Below are 16,495 nucleotides of genomic sequence, written 5' to 3' on the forward strand. Positions count from 1 at the left end.
CTTGGTCAGATAAACATATAGATCACTGTAAAGTAGTACTAATTCATTAACAAGAAAATACGTCAAATGTAAAGGCAGAACAGATCAGCTAAGTGGTATAAGAAGTTTTACAATCTGTTACTGAAGGTGGATTAACATTTTAAGAAAATTTTTTCCTCTTAACAGAGAGAAAAACAATTCTAATCTTGTACCAGCTTACTTCTAAGATTCATTTACGTTGCCCAATTTGTTTCTAAACTTAGCCAATTCTGACCATGTACAAAACTCTTTCCTCGGGGTTCCTTTTCCACAAGCCTTCCACAGCTTTCTATACTTATATTAGTGCGTCCCTTATTTTTCTTCCATTCAGAAGTAACCAGGTTCAGGAGAAAGTCACTATTTTTCATTAACAAAATATAATTCCATTCTTATATCTTCCTTTACATATTTATATTACTTTCCTAGGATACTGAGATCATTCCCTTACTAATAGAGACTATTTCCGTGTGGCACCAACCATATATTAATATTTCTATACACCTTTAGTTTCACTGTAAGAGGAAGTTAAATGTTAAGTAATTCGTATTTCAATGTTATTTTATCTGAAAATGGCATAGCTATTTAATAAAATCTTAATTTAGCACAACACTAGAATTTAAAGATACCAAACATTTAGAGATTATCTTAAGCATACATTTTAAAAATATATTTTAAATATTTATCCAAAGCTCTCATCTCATTTGCATTTAATTTACTTAAAATTTTACCACAGCACATTACTTTTATTTCTTTTTTGACAAATCTGCAACAGATATAACAGGATCTTATTTGACTTTCATTAAACCTAGGTACAGTAAAGGTATTATACATAATATTGATGACTTTAAAGATGTCTATATTAATTAGAACATACTTAAACTAAACAATATCAAATATTATCTTAATATTGAATATTTTCCAATTCACATGACGCTGAAAGTCAATTTGTTCAGTTTTTATTTTGAAAATACTTAATGTTTAAGCTCTTATATTTTTATGTCAATTAAGCAGAGCTCTTTGACTTTGAATTTTTTTTCTTTAGCAGTAGAAATATCTCACTTCTATAATGTGTACACAGGCTTATAATCAGACAAAAGCTAGAGATCTCATAGTTTCACTTTAAAACTTACTTATAAGATAGGTATAATAATAGTTGGAGTAAGCTGAATTTGCTTGCTCAAATCACTAAGGCTTACTATTTATGAATCAGACAGTTAAAATTTCTTCACAACGTCTGAAGGACCCGTCAGAGTTCTGAGTTCTAATATGCCAAAAATTTCTTGGCCTTAAGTTTTATTTCGTTGAGCTATTTAGGCTCAGTTCTAGGTCACTGTTTGTTGTATTTATATTTCTGATCTGCAAGACAAAGACACTGACTTCCAGGTCCCCAGATAACTGCTCTGTCACCCAGGCCGTATTTTATCTCCTTAATTGGCATTTTTGTATCAGTGAGAAGAGCTGTAAACAAAGAATTCCATGTTTTAAAACTTTAAGGTTTACTTAATTATGTCTTCCAAAACTTGCATAAGGCATTTAATAAGGTCTCTTTTCCTTGTGTTATAAGTTAAACCCAGGGTAAACCTGTATTTTTTTATTAGCCACTCAAATTAGTTTTTAGTTTTACATTATATTGGAAGGCTTATGTAACTATATTGGTTTATTTTAATTTGTTCAATTAATATTTTCATAGGGACAGATATGTGCCCAGCCTTATAATACCAAGAAGGGGAAGCGTTTTTCCTCTGAAACATATGTATCCCACAACATAAGCAAAAGTTTTGTATAAAGACCATTTAAATATACCAATTTCACAAACTTTTATCTCAATTTTATTAAATCTTATACCTTTAATTTTTATATTTATTAAGTTTAATCAATAATTCTTATTTCTAGAAGGAGTGCAAGAAACCTTTTTTTGTGTGTTTGCATTGTATATAATTTTATAGAAGTCTCTAGGATGCCCAAGTTTCAGCCAAAGAGCTTAGGCACTTCTCAGTTTTTAATTTCATTAATTGGTCTGTTATCCCAATTATTGATCAAGTATTTCAGTCTATATATACATATATTTTAAACTGTGGTAAATAAAATGGACTTGTTTGAACTTTAATCTTGGGGGGGAGTAGGCGAACTATTTGGCCCTTTTTTTTTTAACTTTACGTTGTGTAGTATCAAAACCTTGTTTGTAAATCCAAAAATGTCCATTTTATTTATTTGATTCAAAATAAACGTATAAAAATATTTATCCTTTTGGGATAAGCCACTTATTATTTTTTTGAAATTTTTACAATCATTTTTCCAGTTATTCAACCTAATTAACATTAATTATCCTAAATTTTTATTAGCATATCTAGAAACATTTATCGGGAAGGAAAAACACAAATGTAGCTTTTCAAACCAGTTTTATTTTTTTAACTACGTTCTTAGGTTAACCATTAGATATATTTTTCTACATTTAAACTTGATTTTAATAGATACCAATAAAACAGCTGTTTATAATGAGATCTCTTTAAACTTTCACCAATTAAAAAGTTTTTCCAAATTAAAAAATCCATCATATGGCCATCAAATTATATACAAATATATATATATATATATATATATATATATATATATATATATATATATATATAGTGATTTTAAACCAATAAGATGAAGAGGCCCTTCCACCTGAGAGTCGGGGTGTTGCCTAAATGAAATTCAAAGGTTTACTCTCCAAAAGCTAAAAGCCTTTGTGGTCCAAGCTGATGCAACAAAGTTTAAGATGACAAAATATCTGAAAATTGGTACAATCAAAGAATTGCTTAGAATCCCAATTTATTTGCGTGGCCACAATATGTACACAATACTTGAAACTTTTGTATGGCGGAGTCCAAGGTTTCCTTTAAAAAATAAACTAAACATACATATACATACATACACACACTTAAAACACACAAAGATAAAACATTTAAATTTCAAGGACACAGGAAGAGAAATCCAAGTTCCCCCTAAAGGGGATTTTGTTTTTATAAGTTCAGAATTCCAAAAAATGCTTTTATCAGGCCTGGTTAGTTATTTTCAGAGTAAGTTTTTTTTTTTCCTTATTCCCAATTAATGTTGTAAGTTTTGTATGTACATAAGCCTGGCTGGGGTAATAGTTGGAGACTGGCAATCTGTCATTTCTTTTTCTTTTCTTTTCTTTTCTTTTCTGTTCTTTATTTTTTTTTGAAAGTTCTATTCCCCATTGTAAGGTCGGGTTCTCAAAATAAATTTGCTAGTAAGATTTCCCACAGGGACAACTCTGTGGCATGAAGTCTTTGTCTCTACCACTCCTGGAAGACTCTCTGTCACCCGAGAAAGCTGTCACAAGCCAGGAGGATGTTCCGAATTTTGGAGTTGAAAGTTTCCTCATAAGAGTTTTACTTTTATCCTGAAAAATTCAATGGAGGTAACCAAATTGAGGAAAATATTAGACCAGAATCTTACCTAACCACTCAGTCCTGAACCCAGTGTCTTCCAACTTGGACTCACTCGGGATGTCTCCACTGGGTGAATATTTTCCTCATATGTTTCCACCAGCCCCACTTTGGACATATCCTCAAGGTGGGTATTTCCTGTTATCTTTCAAACAGGCCCCACCCAGTATGTCTCCACTGGGTGGGTAATTCACCTCAGTTTCTTTCAACTGGAGGGCCACGTACCTGGATACACCGCCAGATAAAACTTAGGATCATCAACCAATATGTGAGATCCAAGAACCAGGAGAGACTCACCCAAATTCATCTGGACTCCCCGAGGAGGCGGATGGGCACAAAGGGCCACTGCTGGTACCAAGGCTCCGGTTACTCGGAGAGTTCAGGTGGAGAGAAATCTGCTGTGGTGCTTCATGGTGTCCAAAACTGTTGACTGAAATACATGTGCAGTCTAAAAGTCAAGAGTTATGTTTTATTTGGTGGGAGGACTCGAGCTGAGAGGACAGCCACACAGAACTCTATGAGGGACTGCTCCCAAGAGGTTGAGGAAGAGCTAGGATATATAGGAGCTTTACAACAAAGACCAGGTTGTTGGAACAATAAAAGATTGCTTGTTATCTAAAGAAAGCCAGGTATCTCAAGTTCAAGAATTTAGTACTTTTGTATGTATGAGAGGAAGCAAATATTTGGACTCACTGAATTCATTTTTTAGACAAGCACCTAGCTATCTCGGGCCAGTAGCCTGTCCTTTCTTATTCTGAGTCTGCTCAGACGACACCATTGTGAGTTGCTGTAGCAGCTGGGCTGCAGGCCTGTCCTAGCTAGGGGGTGGTGGCAGCCTTTAATGACTTGGTTTCAGTATTCTTTGTTTACTGTCATGGTTGCAGTATTCTCAATCACATTGTAGTATTTTTGTTCACAGACTGATTATGGATAATCTGTAACCTTGGAAAGCAACCGAGATGGAATTACTGCAGGTACCTTCTGCTTTAATAAGCCGTGTGCAAACATAAACATGGAGGAAGCATGCACTTGGATTTGGTGGTGCAGGGAAGGGTTTCTGCACATTACAGGAGAACGCAATGCAGAAATCCTTAAGTCCACCTTTCTTTACTGTAGTGGTTTCTGAGAACATTTTATGGTAATTAACCAACATTGACAAACGGCACAAATTGCATTTAAGAGCTGGCTGGCTGAAACTTGTGTATTGGACAGGTGGAATTCATAGGCAAGTGGTCAGGTGGATTGGAGAGAGATGGAGCCAAGGCCTGGGCCCAGATTCCAGTTTAAATCGCCATTTCTTCAACATAGGGCCTTGGAATAGAATTCAAATTCTATTAACCTGTTGGTGAATCTGTGAAATTGGCATGATAATATTCGTTTCATTCTGGGATTGTTGTAAGATCTAAAGAGTATTATAGCACACATGAAGCACTTAACGCACTGGCAGTTAGCAGCGTTCACTGTGTGGGGCCGCCCCGCTTAACATGTGTCAGAGCCGTAAAGGCAGCATTTGTCTGTTGAGGATGCACTTGTAGCCCCTTGGCTAGGTTATGAATTAGGTGATTTCCTTTAATCCTTGTAACTCTATGTGCCATGGGCAGTTATTTTCATGGACAGATGAGGAATTTCATGGTAAAAAGACTGTATAATTTGCCCAAAATCAGACCATAATTTTGGGTTCAGTGGCCTCGGTTCAGCATGGGCCCCTGGGCCTTCTCCCCTCTCTGTTCAGCACCAGAGCCAGATATGGAGTCGGCTCTTTCCCTGCCCAGGGTATCAGGCAGGCCGCAAGACACATCTGGCCCTGTGCTGCTTGAGCAAAAACTCCGAGGAGAGACAGTTACAAAAGGGATAAACATAAAAACAGACGACAGCAAATTGTGATCAGCTCTGAGAAGGAAAGGAACACGTCTCGCCGTGCAGAGCTGGGAGCTTTCCCGTCGTGGCTGCTCTGGGGGTGTTCATCTCAGCTAAACAAGTTCTGCTGCTGCACCAAGGCAGGAAGGCAGGGCGCGTGTGGCCAGGTAGACAGGGTCTCATTGATCGTACTCATTCCCCATTAAGCGGCAGCTTTCACGGGCACTTACCTAGTAAACAGATGTGGGCCATAATCATCACGCACTTTGCTTGGTAGTTTTATTTGCCCCAGCTTTGAGATGAGGTCATTGAACCTGGGGAGTTTGCTGCATGCCCGTGATTACCTTGCAAATACCCCAACTGTTCTTTCAATCTAGACTGGTGTGGCTGTCATGCCCCAGCCCTGTGAATGGCATCGTGTAGCTTCTCCCAAGTGGCCCAAATGACTGACATTGATATGCTTAATTCGTTGGAAATGGTATGTGGCAATAATAGAAAAAGGTAGTAAGAAATTGTTTGGAAAACTGGAAAAAACCTATTCTTCCCCAGCTGGGGGAGCGTAACCTGTATCATTCACCCTACTCACTGCCTGTCACCTCCTCCCTGCCGACTCCGTGTTCAGAAGCCACTCTGAGCCTTGGGAGAACATTTTTCCTCATGACACTTTTGACTAGGACCCGCGACATCTCTATCCCTGGTTAACTCTCTCTTCAAAGCCATTTAAATTTTTTGCAGGCTCCTCCACTCAGATGTAAGAATAGCCTCTTTAAACTTCTTGATGCAGCTCCTTAATGAAGATCTTGCGATGGAAACCTAACCAAAACTGGGATGTATGCACAGTGACTGCAACCTCAGCACATTGTGAGTTCATAATCAGAGGGGTGGGTGACTCAGGAAAGGCTTTTTTAAGGTAACAAGGGGAAAGTGAAAGGACGCAGACTGTTTGAGAAAGAAACATCTTGGTCACAGCCAACAAGACACCTGTGTTCAGGATGGGGTGTGGCGAGTGCAGAGTTCTCACAAATAAAGAAGTGATGTGATGGGAGGGAGGACAGCTGGGTACTTTATTGGGGAGAAGAAAGTGGGCTGAACATTTCCTGGTTGAACAAGAGGATTGTGACATGATGTGCTTGTATTTTGGAGAGAAGGGTTTTGTGGGGACAGGCCTAGGATTACGCTGTCTGGCTGGGGAGTCAGCACAACAGAGAAACACAGAGATCCTGGCAGACCCCAAGGCCCAAGCTGGCGAGAGGCTGCCCGCAAATTGGAGCCCTGGAGGCTGGTTCTGTCCCTTAGCTGGGGACTCAGACCTCGCTTCACAGCCCAGTCCTGTTGATACAAGAATAAAAAGCGTTGGGCATGAGAAGGGCTGTGCCCCACGCTTTCGTTTAGCCCCTGGGATGTGCCCCAACAGATTTTGTTCTTTGACTTCATGCAGTAAAGAATTCAAGAGCAAGCCAGTGTTGAGTAAAGGTATATATATTCAGAGAGATACATTGAAATGCAAGAGAAACGTCACGAGGTGTGGGGGTTTGATGCACAGATTAGAAGTAGGTACACACTCCACAGACAGTGTGGGCCTTCTCCAAAGAGGGAGAGAGATTGGTGACCGCGAGGTGGCGCTGTGTTGCTTGTTTTCTTGGGCTTGGTGGTTTCATATGCTAATAAGTAGAAGGACCAGCCCTAGGGCAAGGGGCTGGGATTCCCAGGGAGTTGGCCATTTCCCACCCTTTGACCTTTTGTGGCTATCATTGGGACTGCCATGTGCCTGGGGCATGTTATTCACCACGTTACTATTACAATGGGTGTTTACTGAATCTCAAGATCTGCTAGAAGTTAAATCTCTTCATCCTGAGCCTCAAGGCCTATTGGGGGTTGAATCCTTTAACATTTTGATGTTAATTGCTGTGGCCTTCCTTGAATGGCTGTGCTCTTCCCCTTCCATCCTGTGTCACTGTGATGACACAAAGACAGCAAAGGTCGGGCTCTACCTGTGCTCCTGCATTTAACGGCGGGAGGTTTGGGGTGGGCTTATGATGACTCTGAGTGGTGAGAAAGATGTTTCAGATTTTCCTACGTGAGACATGGGGACCTGACAGCAGCCTCTGCAGATTTATCTCACGGGCATTATCCCTTGTGTTGTTATGGAAACAACAGGCCAGCCAAGAAACAAGAATCACTCAGAGGGTTGGAGTACTCAGATTTATTACGCTGGCGCGCTCAGAGGGGCTTCTTTTCCAAAGCTCTGAGCACCTCCAAGACGTGAACATGAGGTTTTATAGGGTTAATTACAAGTATGGGGTTATTAGCCAATAAGGCTCAAACAACAAAAAGCAAGGAATCAGTACACTTAAGCTTATCAATTTGGAACAGATCCCGTTACTGACAATTGTTGTCCTTGGATTTACGTGTTAGCTTATTAGCCCAGTAAACTGACACTAAACTTCAGGTTTACCAGGTAGCTCAGCAAAACTTAGATCAGTAAACCGACACTTATCACACTTAGATTTGTGACTTAGCTTGTTAGCCGAGCTGGGGTTTTCCTTCACAGTGTCACTTATCTTTTTTATTTTTCTTTTTATCTTTTATTTAAGTATTTAATCCAAATTTAATATCAGAGTTTTTTGGGAAAGATATTTCTCTTTATCTTTTCTTTGGGGCTCTTTTGGGGAGCAGGTAATTAGATGTATTTATCTGTTAGTGGAGGCCCTGGGGCTTGAACCCAGGACCCCGTGCACGCTAAGCACACGCTCTACCACCCGCCCCATCACTTTTTGCTTTAGCTGCCAAGAATCTTACAGCTGAATTTCTAGTCGGCCTTTAACACTTGCCCTGACTTCATGTAATCCATTTTTGTGAGTTTATCTCCCCCTGGTTTCATTTAAGTATTGAATGTCCATTTTCTCTTCACTCTCCGTTTTGCCTTTTTGTTGTTATGGTTGTTAAGCTGTGTTTAAAAAAATGTTTAAATTCTCTTTTAACAAGAGTCTGAATGTAAATAAATATGTAAACAAACAGCATAAATAAATGCTTTTATATATTCTAAGCTGTTTAGTAGTTACATAAAAACTGAATTGAATATTAAAGTGATAACATTTTAAAAATATTTTTAAATTTTTTATAGATATAGCTGATTTAAAATATGATATTAGTTTCAGGTGTACAAAAATGCTCCATTTATAGTTACTGTAAAACATTGTCTGTATTCCCTGTGTTGTAAGATACATCCCTCTAGCGTGTTTACATTACATGTTGCAGTTTGTGTAAGAAAGTTGGGTAATGCAGAGTCTGGTACGTGGCTGTGTCTGACTCAGGTTCACCCTCACCCTGCCTGTCAGAGCTCAGGCCTTCACTCCTTTCTGCAGGGGAGCCAGTGGAGGCAGCTCTCATCAGCGCTGGCACCACCCTCTGAGTGGCAGTGACAGCAGTGACTGTGTGTGGACGTGCAAATTGTTGTTCCAAGAGCTTTATATGCGTTTCTGAATTTAATAATTAAAGGCCTCCTGTGAGGAAGCGTTTTAAGTTTTTAATGCATAATGCATTTTATTTTGATATTGATAGATTTCAAATCTACGGAAAATTTACAGGAGTACTACAGTAAATGCTTAGATACAGTTCACCTTAAAGGGCACTATTTGGCTTTTTGTGTCTGGCTTATTTTAACATAAAATTTCAAGGTTCATCCATATTGTAGCCTGCATCAGTACTTTATTCTTTTTGTTTGATAATATCCTTTTCCATTTTTTTTGGTTTTAGTCTATTTAAAAATATTTTCATTGAAGTCTAGTCAGTTTATAATGTTGTGTCAGTTTCTTGTGTACAGCACAACACTTCAGTTAAATAGGAACATACCTGCATTCATTTTCATACTGTTTATAAACATAAGATACTATAAGTTATTAAATATATTCCCCTGTGCTATACAGTATAAACTTGCTGTTTATTCTTTACATACTCAGTATCTGCAAATCTTGAACTCCCAATTTATTCCTTCCCACACCCTCCCCCCTCTGGTAACCATAGTTTGGTTTCTGTGATTCTGTGTCTGTTTCTGTTCTGTAGATAAATTTATCTTATTGTTTCTTTTTTTTTTTTTTTTTTAGATTCCACATGTGAGCAATCTCATATGGTATTTTCCTTTCTCTTTCTGGCTTACTTCACTTAGAATGACATTCTCCATGTCCATTGATGTTGCTGCAAATGGCATTATTTTATTATTATTTTATGGCTGAATAGTAGTCTATTGGACAAATATGCTACAACCTCTTTATCCAGCCATCTGTCAGTGGACATTTCGGTTGTTTCCATGTCTTGCTATTGTAAATAGTGCTGCTGTGAAGATTGGGGTGTAGGTGTCTTTTTGAATTAGGGTTCCTTCTGGATATATGCCCAGGAGTGGGATTGCTGGGTCACCTGGGAAGTCAAGGTTTTGTCTTTTGATGAACCCCTATACATTTTTCCACAATGGCTCCAGCAAACTGCATTCCCACCACAGTGTAGGAGGGTTCCCAATTTTCCACAGCCTCTCCAGTATTTATTGTCTGTGAACTTCTGAATGATGGCTATTGTGACTAGTGAGAGGTGATACTTGATAGCAGTTTTGATTTGCATTTCTCTGATAATGATATTGAACATTTTTTCATGTGCCTACTGGCCATTTGTGCGTCTTCATTGGAGAAATGTTTCTTTAGGACTCCTGCTAATTTTTGAATTGAATTGTTTGTTATTCTTTCTTATTAAGTGTAAAAGCTGTTTACATATTCTGGGAATTAAGCCCCTAGCCGTTTCATTTATTGCAAATATTTTCTCCCATTCCATAGGTTGGTTGTCTTTTTGTTTTGCTTACTGTTTCCTTAGCTGTGTAAAAGTTTGTAAGTTTAATTAGATCCCTCTTGTATATTTTTGGTTGTTTTTCTATTGCTTGAGTAGACTGCTCTAGGAAACCATTGCTGAGATGTATGTCAGATGTTTTGCCTATGGTTGTTTCTAAGAGGTTTATAGTGTCTTGTCTACATGTTTAATTCTTTAACACATTTTGAATTCATTTTTGTGTATGCTGTGAGGGAGTAGTCTAACTTCAATGATTTACATGCAGCTGTGCAGTTTTCCCTACACCATTTGCTGAAGAGGCTGTCTTTACTCCATTGTATGTTCTCACCTCCTTTGTCAAAGTTTCAATGACCAAAAGTTTGTGGGCCTATTCTTGGTAAATTTGTTTATCCTTTCATTGATGGATGGATATTGTTAGTAACTTTTGGCTACTCTGAATGATACTGCTATGAATATTGATGTGAAATTTTTTATGAGAATATGTTTTCATTCTTTTGGCTGTACAATTGGCCCTCCATATCTGTAGTTTCCACTACATGGATCCAGATGGCTGATTGTAAAGGGACTCGAACATCCTTGGATTATGGTATCCAGGGTGTGGGGTTCCTGAAACCAACCCCCCGAGGATACTGAAGGATGACTCTTTATGTAGGAGTGGAATTGCTGAGCCATATAACTCTAAGCTTTTGAAGAAATACCAGACTTCTCCAAAGAAGCTGCACCATTGTCCCTTTCCCCTGGCCGCATATGAGGTTTCTCTGCCTCCTGAACGACATTTGTTATTGTCCATGATTTGGTAATAACCATCCTAGTGGGTGTAAAATGAGATCTCATTTTGATTTTGATTTGGCTAGTGATGCTGAGCATCTTTTCATATGCTTATTGGCCATTTGTATATGTATCTAAATTCGTGGTAAATTTAAAAATTGGGTCTATTTTATTGTATTGTTCAGTTGTAAGCATTCATTATATATCCTGGATGCTACTCTCTTATTAGATACATGCTTTGCAAAATTTTTCTTCCATTCTGCACATTGTCTTTCACTATATTTTTTTAAACATTAAAACAATTTCTTTACAGGGGATGTAGTTAGATGTAATGATTTATTTTATTTTTCTTGCTAAGCACGCACTCTCTGACTTGAGACACCCTTTTCCCCCGTCATTTCACTTTCTTGATGATATCCTTTGTAAGAAAAAGGTTTTAATTTTGATGAAGTCCAGTTTATCTGCTTTTTTCTTCTATCAATTGTGCTCTCGGTATTGTATCCAGGAAACCAAAGCCTATCCTAGGACCACAAAGATTTATACTGTGTCTTCTTTTAGAAAGTTTATAGGTTTAATTTTTACATTTCTGTCTGTGATCTATTTTGTTTTAATTTTTATTTGTTATATAAAATATGGGTGTTCAGATTCCAGATTGATTCTTTTGCCTGCAGATACCCAGCTGTCCCTGCACCATTTGTTGAATAGACTATTCTTTCAATGGGGTGTTTTTGGCCCCCTTGTGGAAAACTGTCTGTAAGTGTAACTTTTTCCCCCTGGGTTTTTATTGTGTCTCATAGATTTATTTATCCAAACTTATGCCAGTATCATACTGACATATTACTATAGAATTTTAGTACCCTTCAAAGTGAGTCCCCCAACTTTACTCTTCTTTTGCAAGGTTGTTTTGGCTATCCTGGGCCCCTTGCACGTCCATATGAATTTTGGGATCAGTTTTTCAATTTTTGCAAAGAAGTCAGCTGGAATTTTGCTAGGGATTCCACTGTATATGTAGATCATTTTGAGGAGTCTTAACATTTTTAATAATATTGTCTATCATTCCATGAAAATGGGATGTCTTCCATATATGTAGATCTTTTAAAATTTATTTTGGTGATACTTCAAATATTTCAATGTACAAATCTTGTAAATTTTTGTTAAATGTATCTCTCATTTTATTTTTAATGCTGCTGTAATTGGAAATGCTGAGTTTCTTATGGGTGGGACTATATATCAATCTTCTTATTTCTAGAAGTCCTTAACAGCAAATACCCTAGGTATATATTTGCTACATAAATCTATCCACAACTATTCCCCGCCCCGTGTTATAAGAAACCAAGACCCAAGTTAAGCTACCTGAACACCTATGTGGAAATGTGAAATGAGACCCTTGGGTGGGGCTTTGTGCAGATGATACTAGAGCTTATTCAGAATGGCTTCATCGTAATTTCTTTTAAACAACCCTTTCGGTGTATTTAGTCAGATATATTAAGAACATGCCCTATTGATGTGCGGAGTAGCTAAGACTATGATTTTCAAATAATTTCTAGTGAGAGTATTGATCTTGAAACCTAATTTGCATCAATCATTGAAGATTTAAGTTTCAGGAGCTTTGACTAAAGAACACCTGTCTTTAATCAATAATGACAACTAAATGCTCAAGCAACATGTAAGAGCTTGAGCAAACTGCCCCCGCCCCGTAGTGCTGGGTGGCTGCAGCTGCAACTGGAGTCAGCGCTTACCTCTCCCAGTACGCTTGTGCTGATCTGTTCAAAGGGGATCGTCCAACAGTTTGTCAGTAGTCTGTTGGACAATGTCATAAAACATTGATTGAAGGTTGCTGGAATGCAATATATTCTTAGTAATATTAATTAAGCACATATTGAGTGCTTATTGAATGATGGAATTGTCCCTCAGCCTCACATGAATATTATTTCTCATAAAACCTCACATATTTCCTTGTTATTCTCACTTTACAGATAAGGAGACTGACAATTAGGTCTCTCTTTTGGGGGGAGCTCATTATCACTGATGGGAAGTTATAAGGAAAAAGATATTGATTCATCATGAGAAAACATTTTTCTGAGGGTCAGCAAAGAAGAAGATGAACACTGAAGAAAATGATCATTGTTCTAGTGAGACAAGCCCTGGGTTGTGCGGAGTCAGCATCCCTGTCCTAGACAAGGCACGTGTAGAGCTGCGTAGTGGGTGAGGCGGCGCAGCAGCGCAGGGAACGCGGATGCTGGGGCCTTAGGCTGTGCTCAAGCCCGGTGGGGCTTTCTCGTAAAGGCAGTGGACCATCATTGACAGATTTTAAGTAGGAGAGTGGGGTGATCTCGTAGTTCACTTTTGTTTTGTAGAATGCTTAGAAACATTTAGAAGGCTTGGCAGGAGGTGATGTGATGAGTCAGAGTAGGGTGGCTGCGAGGTGTAGCAGTGTTCAAGTTTCAAGTGGTTTTCAGGCCCAGGCTTGTGGCTCAGTAGCCGTGTCAGTTTGAATGACGCACGCAAGAAAGTGAAACAATTTATCTAATCAATTGAAGCAGTGATGTACCCAATTCCCAGGACTGTTGTGGAGATCCAGTGAGATAAGGTTTGCAGTGTGCAGCGTGGTCCCCAGCACAGAGTCAGTGCTGAGTGAGTGTCAGTGAGTATCTGGTAGCTCAGGTGTGGGTGGTGGGATTCGGTGACTGAGGATATCTGGGCCCTGAAGGAGGGGTCCATTCCATTCACATCTGTGAGTGATGGGCCTGAGTTGGGGGAGGCATGGAGACCTTACCCCCCGACCAGAGGCCCTGGGCAGGACGGCTATGGGAGGAGCACCATGAAGTCAGCTCTTTGCAGGTGGAGTTGGAGGTGTCCTTGTGACATCTAAGTGCAGTGTCACGAGCTGAAAGAGGAGGTCTGGGCCCAGGCTGTGCATTTTCCCATAATGTCAACTCCTGAGGATGCCGAAGTATTGATCACTGAACGGAAGTCATACTTTACAGGACAAATGAATATTAGTATCAGCTCTGTCATCAAAGCTCACGTCTATTTATTCATCACTCAGTTTGCTAATTGGGTACTTACAGAGCTCACTTCACCGTCCTCCCGTGGGCTCAGGCTCCACAGAAAAGAGCTGGTGTGTCTCCCTCTTTTCCAGAAGAAGACACATTTAGCTTGTAGCCTTCTGTACTTTGCCAGACTTAGGATATTAGTTTGTTGGTTTAATTGTTTTTTCTGTTGGCCATGTCCTGACAGGAGAGTAATTTTACCTCATGGTCATGTTTCACTTAGCTGTTACTGAGAAGTGCTGATCTGATACATAGTGTATGTATTATATTAAATTTGTAGAGTAGTTATCATTTTTCTGTCTTTGCCCTTTAATTTTGTTTGCCCCTTCAGTGTTCTATCCTTTTTGGGGCCTTATATTTTTTTAATTAAAAAATGTCTGTTAACAGTTAAGAAAACAAAAGCAAAGAAAAAATGCAGATGAGAGCTAAATTTAGAAAATGTCTAGTGTGTTTTCTATCTCGGCAATGGAGGGTTCTAGAAACTCGTGAAAAGTTTCATTACACAAGTTCCTTAAAATGCTGGTTAAGAAATAAAACCTTCCTTCCTCATCTTTCAAGCTGCACAAATAATTGTCAAGAAAGTGAGGGGAAATTCTCAGAAGCCAAGAAAAACGAGAAAGCAGGGTTTCTGGAAGATATGCGAGCCTTAGAATCCCTCGGGTGTTGGTTCGCTCCTGAACTGATTTTCAGTTGCCTTGACAGGAGGGCAGGATGTGAGCCCCAGGCCTCTCACACTAGGAGTTGGATGGGGGTTCATATTATGGGCCAAGCCCATCCTGAGGATCTTGGTTTACTAAAGGGTGAAAGAGGAAAAAGAAAATTCCTCAAGACAAGAAAGTAAGGAAAGTCAATTTTGTTGGAAGAGGGGGAAAATAACAAATCCAAAGTAAGGATATAGTTTAAAGCTGTTCTGGCATGAGAGTGACCACAAACTCCTGGCAGAAAAGCACAGCTACTCCTTGATTGATAAGTTGTGTTTTGAATGAATCAGTGAACAGCCATTCCGAAAAAGGCCTCCAGAGTCTTGTGGATCAAGATACTGGACAGCAAACACCTCTCTTCCAAGGTCTCATTCAAATAACCAGAATGGTTTTAAAGGAAAGAAGCCATAATCATAGTTCTATTTATTGACATTTCTATATGCTACGAATTCAGAGGTGACTATGAAGTTGTCTCCTCTTTTATGGATCTTACTTTCTTTTTGGGGAGATAAAATGACATAGTTGGTTATCTTGGTGAGGGAGGTGTTAGTCTGTTGCAATTAGTCAGGAGAGGAGATTAAGAAACAGTGAAGGGTGGGTGAACTTTTTAGCTGAGGACAGTCTTGTTCACTTGGCTTTTAATTGCAGGCTCAATGAGCTGTCCCTGGAGGGAATAGATCTTACGGATGATGAACTTAGCTCAGGCCTCTTTGGAATGGACAAGTGAACCTGGAGTAAGACAGTCAAATCTGTGCAGACATTAAAGTTCACTTGAACGTGTTCCATCCCTGAGCCAAAGATAGGACAAATATGCAGCACTTCTTGAGGACAGAGGAGTGGTTTTTAAGGTTCTTCAAGAATGAATCCCAGGGAACCGAGATGGCCAGTTGTCAAACTCAGACTTTTTTCTTTGGACGGTGTACACAGCAGGGGTATTGGACTTTTATATGTTTCCATTTGTCTTTAATACATGTCTGTTGATGAGGACGTGGGCACAAGTGTTTGACACCTTGACGAGGCGATTTTGGATACCTGCCTAGAAGCATGGGCACAGTTGCTGCTGCGTCATACATCTTGCAGCCCATCCCTTTCTCCGGCTCTGTAATCACGGCAGAGTGGTTCCTTGTTGACCTGTCCATCTCCTCTGTGACATCAAACCCATGAAAAGACCGGAGCATATTAACTTGGCTTTGTTAAAGTCAAAGGTACAGATCAAATATGGAGTCAGATTTGTTCTTTCCTATTTCAGTAGTGCCATGGAGAAGGCAGTTTGGGCAGCTTTTTGTAGTGTCCTGGAGGCATTCTCTCTCAGCGTCTGGGCGCCTCTGTTGAAAACCCTTCATAGCTGTCTGGCCTGCTGGAAAAGCACTCTGCTGTTTTACCCTGAAGATGTGTTCTGTTTATAAACTCATCTCTACTCCTTGGAAAACAACTCAAGAAAAACTCAGTTGGTTTTTCACCAGCCATGGGCAGGGGTGAGATAAACCGTGTTATTATTCCATAAAATAATAGTAATAATAGTAATATTAATAGTAGTAGCAGTATTAGTAGTAATAATAATACTAATATTAATAATTATATCAAAAGAATTCTTAAAACACGACTGCACATTGGAGAGAGTCAATAAATGCTTTCTGGCTTAAATCAAAAGTGATGACTCAGTGATTCCATGGCTGCTGTATTTGCTATGCTAGTTACTCCTTTGTTCCATTACACATTTTTTTTAACTGAAAAAGAAATACAAGCAAATGGTTAAAAAAAAACTCAAACAGAGCACAAAAATACACAAGTGAAAGAAGTTTTCCCTCATCTT

The sequence above is a fragment of the Vicugna pacos genome, chromosome 16 (genome assembly GCF_048564905.1).
Source record: "Vicugna pacos chromosome 16, VicPac4, whole genome shotgun sequence".
Lineage (NCBI taxonomy): Eukaryota > Metazoa > Chordata > Mammalia > Artiodactyla > Camelidae > Vicugna > Vicugna pacos.